This window comes from Mytilus californianus, unplaced genomic scaffold (genome assembly GCF_021869535.1).
Source record: "Mytilus californianus isolate M0D057914Y unplaced genomic scaffold, xbMytCali1.0.p SCAF_6, whole genome shotgun sequence".
Classification (NCBI taxonomy): domain Eukaryota; kingdom Metazoa; phylum Mollusca; class Bivalvia; order Mytilida; family Mytilidae; genus Mytilus; species Mytilus californianus.
In genome coordinates, this window is record NW_026262712.1 from 7,964,271 (window position 1) to 7,989,435 (window position 25,165).

The window sequence follows — 25,165 nt, forward strand, 5'->3', positions numbered from 1 at the left end:
CTCATCCAACATGTCAGTGGTAGGGGACATACCAGTCTCTAACCAAATACTATATATTTGCTCATCCAACATGCCAGTGGTAGGGGACATACCAGTCTCTAACCAAAAACAACATTTTTGCTCATCCAACATGTCAGTGGTAGGGGACATACCAGTCTCTAACCAAAAACTATATATTTGCTCATCCAACATGCCAGTGGTAGGGGACATACCAGTCTCTAACCAAAAACATTTTTGCTCATCCAACATGCCAGAGGTTGGGGACATACCAGTCTCTAACCAAAAACTATATATTTGCTCATCCCAACATGCCAGAGGTAGGGGACATACCATTCTAACCAAAAACGATATATTTGCTCATCCAACATGCCAGTGGTAGGGGACATACCAGTTTCTAACAAAAAACATTTTTGCTCATCCAACATGCCAGAGGTAGGGGACATACCAGTCTCTAACCAAAATCATTTTTGCTCATCCCAACATGCCAGAGATAGGGGACATACCAGTCTCTAACCAAAAACTATATATTTGCTCATCCAACATGCCAGTGGTAGGGGACATACCAGTCTCTAACCAAAAACATTTTTGCTCATCCAACATGCCAGAGGTAGGGGACATACCAGTCTCTAACCAAAAACATTTTTGCTCATCCCAACATGCCAGAGGTAGGGGACATACCAGTCTCTAACCAAAAACATTTTTGCTCATACAACATGCCAGTGGTAGGGGACATACCAGTCTCTAACCAAAAAACATTTTTGCTCATCCAACATGTCAGTGGTAGGGGACATACCAGTCTCTAACCAAAAACTATATATTTGCTCATCCAACATGCCAGTGGTAGGGGACATACCAGTCTCTTACCAAATACAACATTTTTGCTCATCCAACATGTCAGTGGTAGGGGACATACCAGTCGCTAACCAAAAACTATATATTTGCTCATCCAACATGCCAGTGGTAGGGGACATACCAGTCTCTAACCAAAAACATTTTTGCTCATCCAACATGTCAGTGGTAGGGTACATACCAGTCTCTTACCAAAAACATTTTTGCTCATCCAACATGCCAGAGGTAGGGGACATACCAGTCTAACCAAAAACTATATATTTGCTCATCCAACATGCCAGTGGTAGGGGACATACCAGTCTCTAACCAAAAAACATTTTTGCTCATCCAACATGTCAGTGGTAGGGGACATACCAGTCTCTAACCAAAAACTATATATTTGCTCATCCAACATGCCAGTGGTAGGGGACATACCAGTCTCTAACCAAAAACAACATTTTTGCTCATCCAACATGCCAGTGGTAGGGGACATACCAGTCTCTAACCAAAAACATTTTTGCTCATCCAACATGCCAGAGGTAGGGGACATACCAGTCTAACCAAAAACTATATAATTGCTCATCCAACATGCCAGTGGTAGGGGACATACCAGTCTCTAACCAAAAACATTTTTGCTCATCCAACATGCCAAAGGTAGGGGACATACCAGTCTCTAACCAAAAACGTTTTTGCTCATCCAACATGCCAGAGGTTGGGGACATACCAGTCTAACCAAAAACTATATATTTGCTCATCCAACATGCCAGTGGTAGGGGACATACCAGTCTCTAACCAAAAACATTTTTGCTCATCGCACATACCAGAGGTAGGGGACATACCAGTCTAACCAAAAACTATATATTTGCTCATCCAACATGCCAGTGGTAGGGGACATACCAGTCTCTAACCAAAAACATTTTTGCTCATCCAACTTGCCAAAGGTAGGGGACATACCAGTCTCTAACCAAAAACGTTTTTGCTCATCCAACATGCCAGAGGTAGGGGACATACCATTCTAACCAAAAACTATATATTTGCTCATCCAACATGCCAGTGGTAGGGGACATACCAGTTTCTAACAAAAAACATTTTTGCTCATCCAACATGCCAGAGGTAGGGGACATACCAGTCTCTAACCAAAAACTATATATTTGCTCATCCAACATGCCAGTGGTAGGGGACATACCAGTCTCTAGCCAAAAACATTTTTGCTCATCCAACATGCCAGAGGTAGGGGACATACCAGTCTCTAACCAAAAACATTTTTGCTCATCCCAACATGCCAGAGGTAGGGGACATACCAGTCTCTAACCAAAAACATTTTTGCTCATCCAACATGCCAGTGGTAGGGGACATACCAGTCTCTAACCAAAAAACATTTTTGCTCATCCAACATGTCAGTGGTAGGGGACATACCAGTCTCTAACCAAAAACTATATATTTGCTCATCCAACATGCCAGTGGTAGGGGACATACCAGTCTCTTACCAAATACATTATTTTTGCTCATCCAACATGTCAGTGGTAGGGGACATACCAGTCTCTAACCAAAAACTATATATTTGCTCATCCAACATGCCAGTGGTAGGGGACATACCAGTCTCTAACCAAAAACATTTTTGCTCATCCAACATGTCAGTGGTAGGGGACATACCAGTCTCTAACCAAAAACATTTTTGCTCATCCAACATGCCAGAGGTAGGGGACATACCAGTCTAACCAAAAACTATATATTTGCTCATCCAACATGCCAGTGGTAGGGGACATACCAGTCTCTAACCAAAAAACATTTTTGCTCATCCAACATGTTAGAGGTAGGGGACATACCAGTCTCTAACCAAAATCTATATATTTGCTCATCCAACATGCCAGTGGTAGGGGACATACCAGTTTCTAACAAAAAACATTTTTGCTCATCCAACATGCCAGAGGTAGGGGACATACCAGTCTCTAACCAAAAACATTTTTGCTCATCCCAACATGCCAGAGGTAGGGGACATACCAGTCTCTAACCAAAAACTATATATTTGCTCATCCAACATGCCAGTGGTAGGGGACATACCAGTCCCTAGCCAAAAACATTTTTGCTCATCCAACATGCCAGAGGTAGGGGACATACCAGTCTCTAACCAAAAACATTTTTGCTCATCCTAACATGCCAGAGGTAGGGGACATACCAGTCTCTAACCAAAAACATTTTTGCTCATCCAACATGCCAGTGGTAGGGGACATACCAGTCTCTAACCAAAAAACATTTTTGCTCATCCAACATGTCAGTGGTAGGGGACATACCAGTCTCTAACCAAAAACTATATATTTGCTCATCCAACATGCCAGTGGTAGGGGACATACCAGTCTCTAACCAAAAACTATATATTTGCTCATCCAACATGCCAGTGGTAGGGGACATACCAGTCTCTTACCAAATACAACATTTTTGCTCATCCAACATGTCAGTGGTAGGGGACATACCAGTCTCTAACCAAAAACTATATATTTGCTCATCCAACATGCCAGTTGTAGGGGACATACCAGTCTCTAACCAAAAACATTTTTGTTCATCCAACATGTCAGTGGTAGGGGACATACCAGTCTCTAACCAAAAACATTTTTGCTCATCCAACATGCCAGAGGTAGGGGACATACCAGTCTAACCAAAAACTATATATTTGCTCATCCAACATGCCAGTGGTAGGGGACATACCAGTCTCTAACCAAAAACATTTTTGCTCATCCAACATGTTAGAGGTAGGGAACATACCAGTCTCTAACCAAAATCTATATATTTGCTCATCCAACATGCCAGAGGTAGGGGACATACCAGTCTCTAACCAAAAACTATATATTTGCCCATCCAAGATGCCAGTGGTAGGGGACATACCAGTCTCTAACCAAAAACATTTTTGCTCATCCAACATGCCAGAGGTAGGGGACATACCAGTCTAACCAAAAACTATATATTTGCTCATCCAACATGCCAGTGGTAGGGGACATACCAGTCTCTAACCAAAAACATTTTTGCTCATCCAACATGCCAGAGGTAGGGGACATACCAGTCTTTTACCAAAATCTATATATTTGCTTATCCAACATGCCAGTGGTAGGGGACATACCAGTCCCTAACCAAAAACTATATATTTGCTCATCCAACATGCCAGAGGTAGGGGACATACCAGTCTCTAACTAAAAACTATATTTTTGCTCATCCAACATGCCAGTGGTAGGGGACATACCAGTCTCTAACCAAAACCTTTTTTGCTCATCCAACATGTCAGTGGTAGGGTACATACCAGTCTCTTACCAAAAACATTTTTGCTCATCCAACATGCCATAGGTAGGGGACATACCAGTCTCAAACACAAAACTATATATTTGCTCATCCAACATGCCAGAGTTTGGGGACATACCAGTCTCTAACCAAAAACTATATATTTGCTCATCCAATATGCCAGTGGTAGGGGACATACCAGTCTCTAAGTTAGATGCTCTGGAAGGATGAGCAGTTCCTGTTTTTTGCAAGACACATGTCGTGCTGATCAATGAAGGTCATGTACGGCAAGGAGAAAACATCTATGACAAGATTAGCTCATTAGTCATTTTGGAAACAGATAATTCATAGCAGTCAATAAGATCATGATGACGACTGTAGATTTTTCAGATGGACAACTTCTGTTTAACTATATATATATAAAAAAGAAGATGTTGTATGATTGCCAATGAGACAACTCTCCACAAGAGACCAAATGACACAGAAATTAACAACTATAGGTCACCGTACGGCCTTCAACAATGAGCAAAGCACATACCGCATAGTCAGCTATAAAAGGCCCTGAAATGACAAATGTCAAATAATTCAAACGAGAAAACTAACGGCCTAATTTATGTACAAAAAATAAACGAAAAACAAATATGTAACACATCAACAAACGACAACCACTGAATTACAGGCTCCTGACTTGGGACAGGCACAAAGATACAGAATGTGGCGGGGTTAAACATATTAGCGGGATCACAACCCCCCCCCCCCCCCCCCCCCCCCCCTAACCTAGGATAGTGGTGTAACAGCACGACATAAGAACGAACTATAAAAATCAGTTGAAAAAGGCTTAACTCAAAAGATGGTTACAAATAGAAATACATCCTACAAAAACACAAAGTGAACGTGGTCGGTTACTTGTATATCCCAACAACAAAAAGACACTTATTACTGATCTGAGAGTACTCGCAGTTACTGACAGCTAGTTCAATGCCACTAACAACAAAAATTGCATAAAGGATCAGTATTACAAGTTCTACCTGCTTGCAAAGTTTCATCAAAATTGGAATACTAATGGTGGAGGTCCCTGGGGTGTGGCCTTTATTGCAGATGATATATTGTCTTGTAAACTGAATAATCAGTGTAAGTCAGGTGTCTGAGTGAGTCTCTAGGTTTTTTGTCGACCCTGAGATTTTTATCGCAGAAATCTCGACATAGGGATAGTGATCCGCGGCGTCGGCGGCAACGGCGGTGTTAACTTACTTCTTAAAAGCTTAATATTTTAGGTGGAAGACCTTGATGCTTCATACTTTGTATATAGATGCCTTATGTTACGAAGTTTCCGTCTGTCACATGTACATTGTCCTTGACCTCATTTTCATGGTTCAGTGACTCCTTGAAAAAAAAGTTAAGATTTTTTGTAATGTTAATTTCTCTCTTATTATGAGTAATAGGATATATTTGGTATGTGCGTACCTTGAAAGGTCCTCATGCCCGTCAGAAAGTTTTCATTTGACCTCGACCTCATTTCATGGATCAGTGAACAAGGTTAAGTTTTGGTGGTCAAGTCCATATCTCAGATACTATAAGCAATAGGTCTAGTATATTCGGTGTATGGAAAGACTGTAAGGTGTACATGTCCAACTGGCAGGTGTCAACTGACCTTGACCTCATTTTCATGGTTCAGTGGTTATAGTTAAGTTTTTGTGTTTTGGTCTGTTTTTCTTAAACTATAAGCAATAGCTATAGGTCAACTATGTCTGCCTGGCATGGTCCATCTGACCTTGACCTCATTTTCATGGTTCATTGGTCAATAATTAGTTTTCTTGGTTAAGTCTGTTTCTTAGAAACAATAAGCAATAGGTCAACTATATTTAGTGTATTGAAAGGTGTACATGTATTTCTTGTTTGGTTTATATGACCTTGACCTCATTTTCTTGGATCATGTTAAGTTTATGTGATAGTTGTAGTAAAGCTTTATATTTAGGACTATCAACATAATATCAATGATTAATAAAGAAGACGAGACATTTCAGCGTGTGCACTCTTGTTTTAAAAAAAGTCAGTATAATAGAAATCTGCAACAGATGATCCCTTGACCCATTAAAAAACTGTTGGAGTACTACATTACTAGAATGGTGTAGTAATTGAAATAGTATGCATTGCAACAAAATGAAGACTTTAACTTATATGAATGTGCTTATTGGTGTATTATGTATCTTTTTCCTAACATTATTCTTTAACAGACTGACCCAATATGCAATAGACGAAATCCACTTCTTAATACCTTTCACTAGTATATGTAATGCAAAAGACATCTAGTTACATTAAGATATCAGTGTTCCTACATTTCTATTTTTAGTAACAGTGACATTGACCTTTTCAACTATTTACTATTAAATCAACAGTCTCCTTCCAACTGCCATTATGACCGACTGTGCCAGGGCTTCATAGCCAGTCACGGTCATTAAAAAACCCATAAGTAAGTAAGCACTGCCTTTACTTTTCAGCTGTCCAAGTTTCATTACAATCAAGCGAGAATAGCTAATATTATCCACTGAAACCAGTGGTATTCAGCAAGAGAACTTCAGACAAACTAAGAACTATTTGCCCATGCAGGTTCTTAAAACAAACACACCTCTTATTATGATTGATACTGTCTGCTCATTTTTCAAATTGTATGGTCTTGAATTTGAACTGAACATTAAAAAATTTGCCAAAAATTAGTGATTTTCCATTTTGACTGATGGTTGCCATGGCAACCAATATGCAAATCAACTGCAATTGTTTGAAAATGTTATATAATACTATATATGGTCTTACATGTATAGAAGGTATAACAAGTTTCTATAACCAGGTCTGTTATATATGGTTCCAAATGATTAGAAAAAAATTGTAAAAGACAGAGTTATCTCCCCCATTGAAAAAATGACCATTATTTTTAATAATATTCATTTTTTGTCTTAACTAGACGGTGACTTGTTGATTTTATTTTTTATTATTTAGAAAGACTATTTCAGCAACAGAAAAAACACAAACATTAAAAAATCCTATATTAGGTTTCATGCGAAATTCTTCAAAAAAGGTAGCTTTGCATTCATTTCCCTATCATTTCTATAGTAATCTTAAATGAAAACCAGTAAACTTGAATCCTTCAAAAACAATTAACTAGACGGTGAACCCATTTTTTTATTTTACTTTTCCACTTAACATATGATAAAGTTCATTTATAAAAAAAATTAGCCAAATCCTATATTAGATATTTATACCACCCAGCCACCTTAAACAGAATTACCTTATTATACCACAGAGTACATTAAATCGTATACTTGAAAATAGATGGACATCTTCATACGCGTCTATACATTTCAGTTTCATTTAGCGTCGATATGTACCACGTCTAGTAAAGTTGTAACTACATAACTTTTTTAATTCCGAAAGTGTTGTAACCGTATTATATCCAAGTACGTAATAGCTATTAACATGCATCGGCGGTGTATTTAATTACAGAAACACATACGACAGACAGTAAACAAACGACAACTTCTAAATAAGGGTTCTCTATTTTGAATAACCACTTGGAGGATAGGTTTAGCCCAAATGTGTTTTGAAAGCGATCAACTCTCGCCCTTATACGAAACGAATGTGTTATAGTAGGAAATAGGAACAAACATAAACAGAAGAGTGACACAAAACACACAACAACCGACATTTCAAATCAATATTCACATTACTGATTCAAAATAATTGGCAGGTAATAAAAGCCTGTTCAAAGTCAAGCAAAACTGATTAATACTACTGGTTTAACTCTCTTATTTTAATACTGAGAATGTTTTCAATATGTAAATGAACGAAAATAGAAAAATATCTATGACCAGACAAAAAGCATTCGTTTTTCTATTATAGGATTCTAAAAATTATCTGTATTACTTTAACAATTAAATATAATGTCATGTCTGATTTGTATACATAACATTCAAGCATAATCTTGAAAGATCTTACACTATGATAGTATGTTCACTTTCTCTGGTTCGCCTGTAAATTCTTGAACTGATATCAGAAACATGTGATCTGGTACATTAACAATGCACGATGAGCCATTTGGTATTAAACATTCTTTTTTAGTTTGGACGAAGGAGTCTAATTGGGATTAATAAAATGTATATTCGTAACTAAGATAGAACACATACACGTTTACTGTAATGACTCTGTTACTGTTAAATTTCAGTATATCAGGAAGTCTTACTGCTAAACAATGAACATCCAGAAAATTTTCAGCACATTAAGCACTCCGGCTTCCTCCACCCATAAAAACTGACCGCAATGAAGTAGTCCAAAAGTGGCGCTTAAAAGTGACAATTATCTCCATGAATTGTATGATCGTTTATTACTTTTAAATATACAGAAGTGACATTCTTATGTGGAGAGAAGTTTGAAATAACATGTACGAACTATTCGCCTAGAGGGTTCCTTGTAAGCAATGAAATTATAATTTGGTTTTTGTTATATCGAAATGCTTTTTGTTATAATTTAAATTTTCTTCATTCGCCAAATAAATCCTATAATTACCTATAATTTGTTATTGTCTTTTACAAGAATAATAATTATCACCACTCCTTGTCTGATTTGGTTCCTTATATGATATGCCTTATATGGACATAGGAGGAAAATTATTGTTAAATGGTTCGATGTCATAGCACAAAATATAACGTTATAACCATTCATATATATTTAGTTAAGAATTCATTATGCTATTAGTTTCTTGAGTAATTTCTGACTTAAAAAGACAACTGTATCGTTCGGTTTACATCATTCAGTCATACTTTCTCAATTTTTATTAACATAAAGCTTAATACCTGTTTGTAACATCAAGTCGTACCACATATGGAGCACTAATAAAAGTTAACAAAGTCAAATTGCTTCCATCTAGATTACATCTTGAAAGTGTGTCAGTAGCAGCAATAACAACAAAGTAGAAATGCTCATTGGTTGAATCAACAGCTAGTCCTATTGGATATGGATCAGTCTGGACAACTGTATGTAATGTTCTGTTCGTTGAGGGATATGCAAATCTATATAAATCATAAAAAAAAGTTATTGATATTAAAATGATTCATTAACGGAACTTGTATTTTATAACAAAAGTCTCTACTGTCTGATTCATATTACACACACAGAGACGAATTATCCCACTTATAACCTTTTTCTCAAAATCCTCTAAATTAAATGTAATCATTCATTTCAATGTGTGTTAAAACTAAACATTTAATAACAAACTTTGAAAGTTGATGATGTTTTAAGAAAAATGTTTTCTTGGGGATTTTCCCACGACTATTTTGATGGCAAAATTCGACATATTTTAAGAAAAAAATATATGTTTTTAAGATACTTGATATGTAAGCACATTTTTAGTTCTTTTCACTTTTCCGTGGAAAGACCGTTTGTTTCTGTTCTGATTATTAAGTCTATTCACTTTTCCGTAGAATCCCCTTTTGTGTTTGTTCTGATTATTAAGTCTTTCCACTTTTCCGCGAAAAGACCTTTTGCTTTTGTCCTGATTATTCTGTTTTCTTTCTTCCGCCTAATTTTTATCATGCGCTGTATTTTTATGTTAAAAGATGTCGCGTAGATAGTTTGCATATGCTATCGAACAGTTTTTATATGTTTTTGAAGCTTTCACCGTTTAACCAAACAATTTCTCATGTAAGAGCACTGTTTTTCATGTCCTCATTGTGTTCAATATATTGATACGTTACAAAATTTCAGTAGTTTTTATACCACAGGCTGACTCGTATATCAAAATTGTTTGACCGTATCATCTAAAGATGTCAATATTTGGACTTTATTAAGTAAATCTATATAGCTGCATAATAATTCAATAATTGTTTTATGTCAGTATGGATTGTATATTGTATCACACGAATGGCAGCAATATTTGAACAGTATGACTACACACTTTTGTCCAGCATGTCCTTTCTTTGTTCAATATATTGATACGTAGAAAAATTCCATTAGTTTCGATACCTAATGTTGACTCGTATGCCAACATTCATGAAATTATTTGACCGTATTTGCACTTTAGTATGTAAATCATTATGGCTGCATCATATATCTTTTTTTTTATGTCAGTATGGATTGTATAATACAAATGAGAGCAATATTGTAAAACAATGAATGCAAAATCTTTCCACATCAATTAAGATTGTCCGCATTTCGTCTCTGTATTCATAATATTGAACCGTCTCTTAAGTTTGTAGTTAAGAATCGTGTGTATAAAAACAACTATTAGACTGCATCATCCAACACTGACATGTCTGATTTCATTTGTACTTAATAATAAAATGTAAAATAAGTTCTTTTCTGGGAAAAGTATACTCTTAGTATATTATGTCGGTTAATTTAGGTGCATTTTTACCGGCTCCGGCAATATAGCATCTCAGGTGTTTTTTACCGGCTCCGGCAAAATAGCGATTTCCGTAGAGTTTTGCTATTTTGCCGGTCTTATGACAAAGGAACACAAAAATACAAATTATGAACGAAAGATGATGCATGCACTATACAAAGCCAATCAGTATTTGTAGACTTAAACCCCGAATGAAGCAACTGGAAGCCAAACAATTTGTCAATGCAATGTTTACATGTCAGAAATATTCAATATTAATAACTCTGTTAAAAATGAATTTTGATACTTTAAGACCAAATCTAAGATTGTTCGTTTAACGTTGTGGTAAATGGGTATATAGATACTTGCATAAATCAATATAAAATGTCTATGCTATCCATCATACGTGAATTTAACATTATCAATCTATGTTTTCCTTACTATTTGCGTCATCAGAATAAACGTTTACCTACCGAACGATGTCATGGGTATCGTATCTTGGAAAATAAATGAATCTGTGTTTGTAATCATAGTCCATGGCAAACACACGATTACTTCCAGGCTCTAACAGTTTAGTCACATTGCGTGTATCAAGATCGAATTCCATAATTGCATTGTAGGTTGAATACAATACTTTGCTTGAGAAAGCTGAAAAAAAATGTCATGATTATTATCCTTATCATTTCATAAACAATTTTATACTACAAAACACTAAATGGGATCAAGACACGACATTAGCTAACAGCCTTACGTAACTCGCGATCGCTGTATTTCTTTAAATTGTTAAACATGTTTAACTGAATCAAAGAACAAGAATTAGTTCAGCTAATTTTTAAAAATGGGAATTCCCCAAATTACAGGTTATAAAACTGCTAACGGAGACCAATTTAAAACCTAGAGCAATATAATGAATTAAATTTCTCACTTAATGTGACATAATTGAAATCAAAGCAAAGTCTGTGTCTCATTCATTAAAAGTCTTTGATCATCTGATTAGTAAAAACAAGAAGGTTATTAAGTATTCTTTGTTCTCTATTCAAAATCATTAACAATATACATGTTAGTGTCAAAATGGGATACCTACATCTATAACCGAACAAACGTTTTAATGCATTGGTGCATTCTCAAAACAATTTTGTATTCTTTCTAATTTTGATGACATACCATTATGACGAATCAACAGTTTTATATATTATACTCTTAAATTCAAACTCTTATTGAAAAGAAAGCTTTAAGGAATGTTATTACAAATAAGCTTACACCTTTATTGGAGTACAGAACTTAACTTAGAACTACAAGTATTTTTCCTATTTTGAGTCTATTTTCTTATTTTTAACATTTTTGTGTTTAATATCAAAGGTCTTAGATTATTGAAAAGCAAATATAACGCACAACAAATCAGATCAAAACAACAAACACAAACCAATGACGCAATTTGTGTATCGTGATTTCAAAAGTCGATCTTCTTTACAAAATCTTTAAAACAAAATGGTTGATTGTATTCCCGTGTTGTTTCTTTATCTTTGTGTCATTATCTTCGTCGTCCAATTCAGATATACATTTGTCACTAAGTGTTTGGTATAACTATAAATGTTCACTTTTGTACTAGTAGTATGAACAACAAAATTAGTTATTATGTAATATTTCCGTACTCTATGTATACATGTACCTTGCAGAAAAAATATTTAATTTACATGTGTACGTTATTTTATTTGCCTGCATTTTGTCCAATGTTATGGTTGTCTTTTTTTATTGTTTAACATCCAACCCTCTTGTTTTATTGATTTTGTATTTACCTTGTGTCATAGATCAAATGTATTCGTTCAGTGTGTGTTCACTTGGTTTTGTTAATATGTATTTTGATTTAGTTAAGCCTTTTCAACTTCTATTTTAGCGCGTGTCGTTCTATTTTGTAATGTTACACTATTGTTGCAGGTAGGATAAAGGTTTGCGTCTATTAAAACGTTTAAACCCGCTGCATTTATTTGTACTTGTTTTAAGTCAGGAACCTGATGTTCAGTGGTTGTCGTTTGTTACTGTTGTTTATAAGTGCTTCTCGTTTCTCGTCTTTCTATATAGATAAGACCATTGGTTTTCCTGTTTGAATGGTTACACTAGTCATTTAGTTTTGGGGCTTTTTATAGCTTGTTGTTCGGTGTTGAATGCTGTTCTTAGACCCATAATGGTTTACTTTTACAAATTTTGACTTTGATGGAGAGATGTCTCATTGGCACTTATACCACATCTTCTTATATTTATTTCAACTTTTTTGTAATTTCTATAATTTCCTGTTAACGTACAAAACATGACCTCTTCTTTAAACAGTGTCTACCCTCATTACCCATACAAGATTTGTATTGATTCGATATAAACGATGTCCCCTTGATGAAGAAGAAAAAACGACTTATAACAAGAATTGTGAAACGTCATTTTAAACATTTCGTTAGGAGTTCGTATCTCAATTTACAACAAGATGTCGTTCAATGAATTGGAAACCCTGCATTTATCACGCCTTTCAAAAACAAATTGTCAAATCATCAAAAGACCATCTTCCTTAATTATTGAAAACTATCATTCTACAATGAATATAGGATATTTGTGTAAATCAGATACACCCATTCGGGCTAACGCCTACATACATCTATTACAAATTACACGTGTTTGTAATTAATAGTCCTTGAACAAAAAATAAGAACATGTGGTATGATGTCATTGACACAACTATCTTAGAGTCGTATATGTTGTTGATTTTATAAGAAAACTAAGGGTAGTCAGCCGTCTCAAAAATACTTCCTTAACTGCTGCAGAATATGCGAATATAATGCATTACGCAAAAGTACTCCAATGCTGCAAGTAGTATGTCGTAAAGTAGAATGCACATACCCTAACAGACTTGTTCTTCCATTTTGTCATTACCGGGATTTTGTTTAACTGTGTTTGAATGATGCAATTACCGTGCATAGGTTTGATATTAACAGCATAATATGCTGATGTAAGCGTAAATTTATATCGTGCATACTTTGTTCAGTATATTTACTGTCAATTGTTACAAACCCTTTTTAGTAAACGAATGATAACTATCTAAGATATCTAGGATAATAACATTTCATTAAGGAGCTCTTTTGGTTATTACTTATATCCCAAAGTTTAACAACTTCGGATGAAAAACTTTAAAATCATGTTTCATTTACTAAAAGTTGATTAAAAATACATCATTAGAATCACGGTATAACATAGGACCGAAAAAAGCCACAAGCGAAATACCGCTATTTACAGTTTCAAAAAATTAATGTTTTTTTCGGTGGACTATCTCTATTTAAAGCTCAGACTGTGGTAGAGTGGAATTTCGAGCATGTAAGAACATTTAAAAGTGTGGCTGCCATTTTGGAATGTATACACCGGATAAGTTCATATGTATGAACTTATAGATTGTAAGTATTCCCTTCTATTTTATCTTTTGTTTTGGTGGGGAGGGGGGGGGGGGGAGGAGGGGGTGTTGGAATTTGTGTTCCGTGGATGAGAACATTGTCACTCTTTTCATTATTCTATCTCATTCTTGTGTCATTCTAGTTTTGTTTTATAAGACGTCAAAAAAAAAAGCTTACTTGTTACTGAATATTTTGGAGAAACAGATAATTGTATAGACCCTCACATATATAATTATATCATACGTCTATACTTATACTGTTAGACAATCGAGGAACTTGTCATTGTTTTGTTCACTTCTACGTGGTGTAGGTTTTTGAATAAAAGCATTTCACATATATTGGTATAAAGACGCAAGTTGCATGATATACGAAACAGACCAATCTATCCAATCTTGAAAATAAACTATTTCTATCCCTATAGTGTATATAAAATATTGCACTATCTACTTGTTTTATCTCAAACAAAAGTGTAAATAGAGGTATCATTAACTTCATTTAAAACAGATTTTTTTTTCAGAAAATGAACATACATACCACTACAAACATACATGTTTTCATCTGCGTTTGGCTTTAGATACAATAGGAATCCTTCATATACACTTTATTGAATGACAATTTATACATATTGCAATGCAAAACAATCTATTATTTTTATAAAGTGTTCATCTTAATACGTTAATATCGTTAGTGCAGTCAATATAAACAAATGTTTTCAGGTTGATAGAAAATCTCACAGCTTTAATTTTTAATGAAAACAATTTTTTGATGAATGTAGCAACAATTGTATATAAAAAAAAACAATTATTCATCGTTCATTAATTTACAACATGGTGTAGAGTGTGTGATAAAACACATACCACTTAAACCAAACCTGTGTATAACAGTCTTTATTAGTGCTGTATATTGGTGTAAAAGAGTAAGTTCCGGCATGGTGTACGACACGGACCAATTGATTTCATCGTATAATTAAACTATTGTTATCTCTACAGTGTACTTTCAATACATCTAGACGGAACACACGATTTAGCTTATAGATTTAATATTGAGCATGTTTATTTACTATCATAATGTTTTGAAAAAAAACAACCAACAGACAAACAAAAGTGCACAAAACACGACATAGAAAACTAAAGACTGAGCAACACGAACCCCACCGAAAAATGGGGGTGAAACTTCACTTGAATCTGTAATTTATGAAGTCGTTTTTCAATATACACCAGTCAAAAAGTACATGTAATTGATGTATAATCCCTTAAAAAGTTACCTTCAATATTCCTTAAATATTAAATAAGAATAATTGGTATGATTGGTAATGTTCCACTATCCACCAGAATTTGGATGACCTGGATCTCACAATTATGTTTAGTTTAGGGGAAAACATGCATTAGACAGAAATACTTACACGATGCTTTTTTTTTTTGCTTTGCAGTAAAACACACAAACAAACGAAAACTTTTACTTTCATTTCCATCAGGACTAGGAATGTATCTAGTTTTAAATGGCTGAATATTTAAACGTGAATCTTCGGGTTTTAATATAAACGAAATATTGTGTTTACTTAAGCGTATATTTCTGACGGGTGTATTTTCACCGGCATATTACATTTTACCAAGATGATCAATCCATAAACGGTGTATTAAGGACCTAATTGATGTTAACTCACTGCAACACAAATATTTAAGATGTATAAATGAAGAGGAGATGTTGATCAATATCGTTACCAAATGATGTCAAATATCTGTAATACCTTAACATAAATAAAGATGGACAGGTCGCACATACTTAGAAACATTTACGGTATCCCCCATAATTCCTTTTTCGAACGATACCAACCATTGTATTTTAAGTAAAAAAACTGCCATTTAAGTTGGGTGCCATGTTTTGTTGTGTCAGCTTAATATTTAAACCCACCTTTCAGTTGGTTAATAATGCAAGCTAAAATAATATTTGTTCTTGATTAAATAAAAGATTAAAGAAGATTGTTGAGCAGTTTAATCAGGGGGTGGAATTTCTTTTGAAAAATCTACTAATGAAAATATTAGACAGTATCAAACTACAAAACCTATTCTTTCTGGTAAGTTAAGTACCTCATCAATTTAACAACAACATTGAAATTATCAGATAATCCGTTATACGTTGATTTAAAGTAAATGCACGAAAATATGTATATAAGAATCAATTATATAATAAACGATAATTGCAATTTATTTAATCACTCAAACTGATGCAAAAGAGAAGTTGGAATAATTCTGTTTTACAGTATTTTCAAATTACTAGAAAATTATATACATTGTCGTTTTCTTTAATTGCATGCGAGGTAGACTGATAATAGCTTCCGGGAGAATGAGTTAATAGTTGATTTGCATACTACAAATGAGTCGATACCACTTCTGGTAGACTGATAGTAGCCCTGTAGTATAATCAACTCAATAGTCAGCGTACAGCGCTTGTAAAAATTTCCTTTGATTCATTAAGCAATTATTTAGAAATCAAGGTCCTGACTCCCCGAAGCAATACAGACTTTAGACGAATTTAGCTGATTTAAGTTCCCTTTTGGTGGCATAGAACTTCATGTGTCAATTCTTATTTTGTATGTTTAACGCTTTGCATTCTTTTAAAGAAGGCATTTGCAAGTTAATTTAGAGTTGCATTCATTCCAAACATCAGTTTTCTACTGTTTAAATCCTTACACGTGATCTGAGATAGTACACGGAGAACATCTGTGTTTGAAGTGTGTAGAAGGATTTGCTTTTTTTTCTGCAATTATTATTTTCTAATTTACAATACTTATTCGGTGTATTGCATATTTCATGTACAATACAACTTTAAAAATCCATAAAAAAACATCAATAATTTAAAAAATTGAAAGTTTTGTATAAATTAAATAAATATTACCTGTGATACAAAATTCATTTATTTTTTTCTATCGGAAAACATTACGACAATGATGCATTGTTTTTAAAGGTACGTCAGCAGGTGTATACGTGATATGGTTTAATGTATGTCATTCTTATATTTAATCTAATGTCATATTCAGCTTTGTAACTGATTAAGATTAAATGCCGTAACGAAGGTATGCTATTAAAAAGTGATGCTTCTTTTTTTGTTAGATAATAGTTGATTTGACCCCCTCAGTAATATTGGGAATTCTAGGAATTTGAAATGTACATGACTGGAGGAAACAAGTTTGCTATTATATTTCAACATTTTTTGGAAAAACAAACACTCATTTGGGTAGGGTTAAAAGCAATGCAACAACCATACAATATAAAAAAAAAAAAAAAAATATCAGTAATGTTTATAGTGGTTATTATCAACAGTATGTCCGAGTTTACAGACAAACATAATGTAAAATTAGAAACAGATCACTGTCGCACGTATAACTGGATTTGCGTATTCTTCTGGAGTACCTTAGATCATCCCAGATTTTTGATGGACTACATGTTGCTCAGTTTTTAGTTTTCTATATAGTCTTTTGTATACGGTTGTTTGTCTGCATTTGGTCCTTTTTTTCTCCATTGCCATCGTGTTGTAAGTTTATTTTCGACTGATAAGTTTGCTTTCTCTTTGGTATATGTTACTCTCTTTATTTTTTACTACGTCAGTTGAACATAGCTGTGATTTGATGGAGGCAGTGATAATTTTTTCCAGCTAACTAAAATAGCAAAATAAATTTCTGTTTTCGACTATCTTGAAAACAAACAAAAAATGTACATGTTATACAGGTCATCCGGATTAAAAGCATGTCTATGTGTTTATGCTACTTCTCGGTTTAACATGACATTAAAAACAATATAAAATGTGGAGATGTAGTATGATTGCTAATGAGACAACTATCCACCAAAGTTCAAATAAAGTGAATGTTGGCAAGTATAGGCAACCGTACGGCCTTCTGCAATTAGAAAAGCTCATACCGTGTAGTCGGCTATAGAAGGCTCCGTCATGAAAAATATGATACAATTAAATTAAGAAAAATAACGGTCTAATTTATAACAAAACAATTTACGAAAGACAAATACGACAGATGAACCAACGTCAACCACTGAAATACAGACTCGGGACAGGCGCATAAAGAATGTGATATACAAAGATTAAAGTACAGTGTTGATGAATTGGTAACATTTTAAATTCAGTCATTTGAAGGATTGATCAGTTTACCAGAATCGTATATAAATTTCCGGGCTCAGTAAACAACATCACCATACAATTTAGGATGTACTATTCCGTCTTACATAACTTGTTTGCAGTTTCAGCCAAACTAGCAAACCGAATCGTTGTATATATGAAAGAATTTAGTACAGATTTTAAGTAATTTGTGGGTTACGAAATGATGGACTTAATAATTTACCAGTTACACATAGATTACGCTAATTGAAATCCAAAACGTCACACTAGTCACGGGAATAGCGAACGAGCTGCTTTGTATAAAAAAGTAAAATAATAAAAATATACAAAACTTCAAGAATATTTCAAACCAAATCAGTGCTTACTTTTGGTGCTAAGTCATGTGTAAGTGGTATATAAAACAGTCGGCGGAAAATTCATTAGCATAAAGTTACTTCCTCTACAAACACTGAGATTTTGATACACGATGATGTCTCATGAAAAAACGTTCTGTCAAGTATCAATGATGACAAAATACTAATAAAACCAGATCGACCTCATGCCATTGACATTTCTTATCTAATGTACCAATCGATACGGACAGCAGATTACAGGAATTTGGTATAATGTGTTTGCGATGTTATATGGGAAAGCTTTCAGAAATTTTTTTTCTACTTGCTGTTTACTTTTATGAACACGCCGAGTCTCCATAAATATAAGTAGATAATTAAGACAGATCCAAACATTGAATATCAAGAGCATTCATTGATATGCAGCAAAGTAACTTTTGAATTGAAGACACGTCGCAAAAAAGGTTCCAAAAGTTTCATTTACACGGACTAATCTAAATGCAAATTATTTTAGTTTATAGTATGCAGAATCACTCGCCTTGCGTCATCTATCGTCTTTGTTGTCGTTCGTTTTACAAAAAATGTTCTCCTCTGCAAATGGGCCAAATGGGATCAACCTGGGACAAAATCATCATTTGGTTATACGATAATCCTACTGTCAGGGGTAGTACATTGAAGTTCCGATTGTTTTCTGTTTATGTATTTCCCGATTGGCAAACAACAAAACCATATCATAATGTCTACATAACTGTTAACACAGATGCATGCAAACTTACTGCATATATTCTATAATAGCATCTCTGGTTTCATAATACCGTTTGTTAAAATACATCCGCCGATATATCAGTGTATAGAACAGTTGATTGTATATCAGAATGTATATCATAATGAGTTTGCTTTTAGAATTGTCGAATACCCTTGATTTCATTTTTGTTTTATGTTGTTACATGACAGCGTCAAGCTGTGGCAAAAACAATTTTCTATCTTTTCATATTTCTATACAGAACTAAATACACAAATTAAATACTCTAAAACTCCTTATAATGGCTTGACATAATTATATTAACCTTAAAATGTATTATTTAACTACAATATAGTAAATGTGCACATGTGTTTTGAACGTCTAGTCAAGGTATCTTCAATGTTTCCTATACTAAAACGTTGACTTCGTAATTTCTGCTCATAACATTTTCGGTACTACAGGCTGGACAGGAGCCTGAATTATTTAATTAGCGGATTTTTTTTGGTAACAGTACCTTAAAAAAAACGACACATAATTTACAAACAGAAAATGTTTATATATACTAAAAAAAAATATGTTTAAGATAAAATTATCGGAAATGTGCATGTCATACCAAATCAAAATGACAAAATCTATGTTTACAAATGCCGAACATTAAATTGAATTATCTACATTCCAAAACAACATGGTCCTTGTCATTCAATGCATGTTCTGAAATAAAAGATACCGAGAGAATGCATCAATCTGAAAGATTTGAAAGATATCCACGCTCAAGAAAAAGTCACACATGTACCAAAACAATATCCTTCCAATTAGGACTTTTTAGAAGTACACATGTATCTTCTTTGTGCGTGGAATATAGTTAAAGCAAATGTATTCCCAGTGATATATTAAAGGATTTTACCATGACATCGGATACACAAGCTAAAGTTCTACTGCAATCATTTTTTTTCTCTCAATTAGAAGAATATAACATGCATAATTTCCTTCTTAGGTAACTAAAATTATGCTTACATTTACGTAGAGTTAGAGTATTTGGTTAAGACGTGTATTGCAATTTAAATGATTGTAATATCATACCAACACCCGGACATTTGTATGAAAAAGCAGTATTTCACTTCAGCTTATCAAACGATGATATTTCATTTCATTCAAAATTACATTATTTAGATGATATGTTGTCATGTTCAAGCCGTTTTACCTCTAACGATCAAAATGAGATGACAGGTTTGCGTATATAATAGAGAGCAGAATAATTTATAAAGTAATTCCATACTCCTTATATAAATTATGGTATTATAATGTTTAAATAATAAATTATTTGTACTTGTCAGTTCTTTTATTTTACAGATACTTTTAATTATGTTGGAGACTCATATTCAAGATATGACACTTCTCCGTAGGATTCGACAAAGAAAATCGTCTGGGAAAGAAATACATATTGTTAACTGTCTCATCAATTAAGAAAAACTGACACGAGGAAAAACACATCTAAGTATATCCTGTTGTATAATTTACTTTTTTGTTGACTGATTTTAAACATTGTAATAAAAAGAAAATAATGCGTAGAGTTAGCGTAAGTTTAATTAACAAATGAATTGTATTATCATTGATCGATATATTATAAAAACACCCGGACATATGTATGACAAAGTGAAATTTACACTTCGGCTTATAAGACTATAATATTTAATTTAAATTGGAATGCATTATTTAAATTATAAAGTTTCATATTCCAGTCATTTGACTTCTTGAGATCAAAATTAGATGACAATTTTGCGCATATACAAAAGAACAGAACAATCTGCAAAGTAATTTTATACTCTTTATATAAATATGGTAATATTGTGTTTAAATATTAAATTATTTTTACATAATAGTCTTTTCATTTTACAGACACTATTTTTATTGTGAGACTCATGTTACAACTCTGACACTTCTTCATAACTTTCCACAAAGCAAACTGCCTAGTAAATCAATGCATGTTGTTAACTGTCTCGTCAATCAAGGATAACCTGAGACGAAACAAACATAAAAATATCCTGTTTCATAATCATTTTGGTGTTGACTGATTTAATGATTGTTTAAAAAAAACCATAATATCCTGTTCGTATACGTACAACATACAACTATAGATCTTATGATTTTGGATGAATTCGGTATTTGTGTTAGCATATTTACATTTTTGACAACTTCCTGTCAACTAATAGTCTATCAGTTATATGACCAAATACTGTCAGTACCATTGTTGTTTTCGATGCGTATCATTAATAAAAACATCTTCAATAATATGAGTTTTTAAATTAGTTGTGAAAGATTCACCAAATATTGGAATCTGTCAGTACGCACGAATCTGAAGTATGATATATGGTGAATTTATCTCTGCTATAACATGATGATGTAATAAGCATCTTTTATCTAGGGTTTGATATATATTTAACTTGATACAACCTGGATATAATGTAGGGTTATGGGAAAATCGTTTTACACCAATAAAGATAGAAGGCAGGAAGAAACAAATATTATTTTCAACTAAAGTGATTTACACAATCCCCCCACTTTGTGTGTCTGTCCCATGCAAGTCAGGAGCCTGTAGTTCTGTGGTTGCCGTTGGTTCATGTCTATCATATGTGTTTAAAGTAATTGTTTTGTTATGCATTATACCGTTAGATTTCTCAATTGAATTGTTTCATCTTTCAATGTCGGAGCGTTTTACATGTGACTATACGATATGGATGTTCTCATTGTAGAAGGCCGTATGGTTACTTACATCCACGTAATTAAATCTTTGATCGATAGTTGTCTCATTTGCAACCATACTACATCTTCATATTTTTTTTTATAAGAATATTAAATATAGAATATACTAGAAATATTACAATACAATATAGAATTATACATATGTAATACCAGTGATACGCTGTGAGGTAATACATTCAGGAAAAACCAGATTCTTACTCCCATGCAAGGATTTCATCATGCTCAGTTCAACTTATAAGAGCTGTAAACCTCAATCACCCGGCGTTTATATCAACAAAATATAATTTTTAATTACCTGGCATAATAATTGATCTATCTTCAATTAAAGATAGTGTACACAAATGAAGTTTAAAAACCGGTCTTAGGCTATACTATTGATAAATTTCCCATTGCTCATTCTGTTGGAAAGTCAAATAAAATCAGTATCAACATGAACGTTAGATAAGGAAGGTACCTGTTTAACCCAGGTCTATTACAATTACAGTATAATTGTTTTGGTCCATCTGTCAAACAAATATTTTGATAACACTTTTCATTAAATCAAAAAGACAGAATGTCTTCATATATAATAGGCAGGTCAATAGTTTTGAATGTGTCGAACACCTTTTGAAGATATCTTGGATATTTCGATATGATGATAAATTTCAAAATAAGGTCACACAATTATGTAATATTATTTAAAACAATATTCTACTTTATTAGGTTCTAAACAATGGGATGCTGTGGCGTGTGTACATTTACTGGTCTGTCGAAAACTATGCAGACACATTCAAAGTACGATTTAGGATATGCTTTGCATAAAACACACGTGCATTATTGTTAAGAGTACTTCATGTGTTTTGTTGTTAAGACATGAAATGCATTTATTGAATAAAAAATCTGATTATAATCTACATTTTATAACCCAGGTTATTAGACAGAAGTGGCCCTCTTGTTTAAAAAGTTCCACCGCTGTTCCAAAGTCATAAATCGATTGAGAGTAAAAGATGGGTTCATTTTGTCGGCAACTCGAAGAATGGTTTATAACTGTTGTGTTTATTCCTAATGTGTGGCTTGTTTATAAATATAAATGGTAGGTACAAATGTAGTTAATAGCAGTACAACTGCACGAACAAGTATCTTAGTCAATTGTATCAGACGCCGTGCAGTATTTTACTTCATTGTTTACGTTTCTTTGATGCATTCAAGTCGTAAATATTTCAACACAGATCTATGGACATGTTTTCATAACTCCAAACAACTACACGGCTAATAACAAAATGACGACTGTAGTCGACAAGATATATTACGGGTTTGTGGACTACACATATAATGTCACGGTGTCAGAATATTATTATTAAGTAGCTGATAGAGCATTATTCGTTTATGTATAAACATTACACTATAACAGATTTAACGACAAATCGACACAATGGAGCAGATGCAAGCAGGTCAAAACAAATAAATTGCACACTTTTGAATCGTGGTTTCAAATAAAAAAGCTTCAAGACAAATCGAAGAAAACAAGCCAAAAGAAATCAGATGAAGACAAAACAAACCAAACCTATGACGCAGTTTTGTGTCGAAGTTTTAAATGTTAAGCTACTGTGTTAGGCTGTGTTTACACGCACTAATTCATTTTATTCATGTCATATTTAACGTCGCCAAATAAAGATAACATATTTGACATTTTTTAAATACTTAATTTGCTCCATTACAGGTACATGTTTTGCTTTATTGACTCGATATGAAAGATATTAACACATGATAAAGAAAAAACGTTCAGACATAAATCAGTAATACACACTATAATTAATTTAAAATGTTGTGGTCTATTTTTCTGGATGGTGGAGATGAGGAATCGAATAATTGGCAAAAAAAAAACCGTTAAGTATGATGTCTTTATAACCTTGAAAAAAGTAGACAACTATTTGATATTTTTCAACCAAAATGCCTCCGAATATGCAATATAGAATAGGGGAATAATACAATAAGATAAAGAATTATACTTACATGATACCAGTGGTACGCAGAGTGCAAATAAACACATACAAAACCATATTCTTACTCCCATTTTCGTCAAAGCAAGGCTTTCTTTATATTTAATTCAACTAATAAGACCCATAAACCTCAATCACTCGGCTTTTATATCAACACAATTTAATTTTAAATTATATTACATCATAATGGATATTTATTCAATGAAAGATGAAATTGTACCCATATGAATTTTAAAAACCGAGTTTAGGCTTTAAATTGACAATTTTCTCATTGCAGCTCATTCAGTCGGAAAAAAAGTATACAATCTGTATTTATATTTACTTTATATAGGGAAACTTATAGGTGTAATACCACCATTGATTTTCCTCTTTTAGCTTTTCTTAAATTGGCACTTTTCAAAAAAATGTGCAAATATATCTTTGTTTCAAATAAAAAAATACATGGCATGAGTAAAGTTTTATCCTGTCCAGTATTATAGACGAAATTTCACATAATATGTCATTGCATATAATAAAATAACCATCACTGGAAGTTAACCAATAAAATTTACAAGCTTTAGTAACCATGTAACCTCAAGTTTCCAAACTATTCTATAGAAACACAAAATAAAAAAATTATGGTGCTTTGAAACACCCAAGATATATGGTGATGACTAAGAATGTTTTACCTACATAAGATTAATTTCCTATAGCTGTCATATTCAATGGACTAATTTTTTTTCGACCCTTTTACATATGCAACCGGATGTGACGTACTCTGATTTGGTGGTATTACACCTAACTACTAGTGGAACATAGAACGGATGATATATTACAATTACATATGATTTTTTTGTCAGTCCGTCCATTTGTATTGGTTACACTTGTTATTGAATCCCGGATATGTCAGACAGCTTTTGCCGATATCTTGGATAGTTCAATATACTACTAAATTTCAAAATATTGTCACACGTATCTCTGATGAAATTATTAAGAACAAAGTATTATGTTATAACCTTCTACTCAATCATTATTTGTAACTTCTCTCTCTCTCTCTCTCTCTCTCTGTGTGTGTGTGTGTGTATGAGTGTGTGTGTGTGTGTGTGTGTGTGTGTGTGTATTGAGTCTGTCAGACACTATTTCATGTTTGCAAATACGTCAAATGGCAATTTAGGATAAGCTGCGCTTCCCAAACGCTTGCTTTATCGTTATAAGTACTTCATTCATATTTTACGTATCTAGATATAAGATTATTGCCATAGTGTTGTCGTATTACAAATTCAACTTAAATGACTAGATAGCGTCAACAATTTGGAATTTTTTTTTTTTTTTTTTTTTTTTTTAATTGGAAGAACACA

The 25,165-nt window shown here is 33.4% G+C and overlaps 1 long non-coding RNA gene across 1 annotated transcript; it reads right to left on the reverse strand.

Annotated features, from left to right (window-relative positions):
- Window positions 1-9,037: 9,037 nt before the first annotated feature.
- LOC127706927 (uncharacterized) lies at window positions 9,038-24,029 on the reverse strand. The gene is made up of 3 exons (XR_007984642.1): window positions 23,842-24,029; window positions 10,939-11,113; window positions 9,038-9,155 (listed from the first exon to the last, which is right to left on the reverse strand). It is a non-coding gene; the product is annotated as an uncharacterized LOC127706927 (long non-coding RNA).
- Window positions 24,030-25,165: the final 1,136 nt, after the last annotated feature.